Raw genomic sequence first — 586 nt, 5'->3', positions numbered from 1 at the left:
TCAAGGTGAGTTCAGGTCTCCATCCATCATCTTAACCTTTCTCGCAAGCTGGCTGATGAAGAGAAGGATCTCATCATCTCCACTCTGACAATTTCCCAGGTGCAGTCGCTGTATTCCTTCTCTTGCAGGTAGATATGGATGCCCTGGAAGTACCTCTTCACGGCCAGTGTGGGGCCTCTCCTTCCCAGGGCAGAGTCTTCCTCTCCCATCACCTGCCCCAGGCAGGCGTCCAGGTCATCCAGCTGCTGATGGAGTCCGGTGTGGAGCTGCTCCAGGAGGGTGGTGTACCAGGCAGCAGAGGAGCGCTCTGTGTGGAAAAGGTTGAAAGTCTGCTGGAGCATCTCATGGAGCACAGAGATGGCCTGGGCCTCATGGAGCTGGCCGCCCTCCACCATCTCCTGGGGGAAAGCGAAGTCTTTTCTGTCCTGGAGACAGAAGCAAGAGGAGAGTCTCCTCATTTGGTCCAGGAGCCTGAGGTTCTTCCTGCCAACCAGCGTGTGGTTCGGAGACAGGTCACAGCCCAGGATCCTCCCAGGCCGTAGCTGACCAGCACCAGGGCCATCAGTAGAGAGAGCACGAAGGCCAT

The 586-nt window shown here is 57.2% G+C and overlaps 1 pseudogene; it reads right to left on the bottom strand.

Annotated features, from left to right (window-relative positions):
• Nucleotides 1-586, bottom strand: LOC112447787 (interferon omega-1-like; annotated as a pseudogene).

Source organism: Bos taurus, chromosome 8 (assembly GCF_002263795.3).
Source record: "Bos taurus isolate L1 Dominette 01449 registration number 42190680 breed Hereford chromosome 8, ARS-UCD2.0, whole genome shotgun sequence".
NCBI classification, from domain to species: Eukaryota; Metazoa; Chordata; class Mammalia; order Artiodactyla; family Bovidae; genus Bos; species Bos taurus.
Note: the sequence above shows the minus strand (reverse complement) of the source record. Positions and strands in the feature narration are given on the sequence as shown.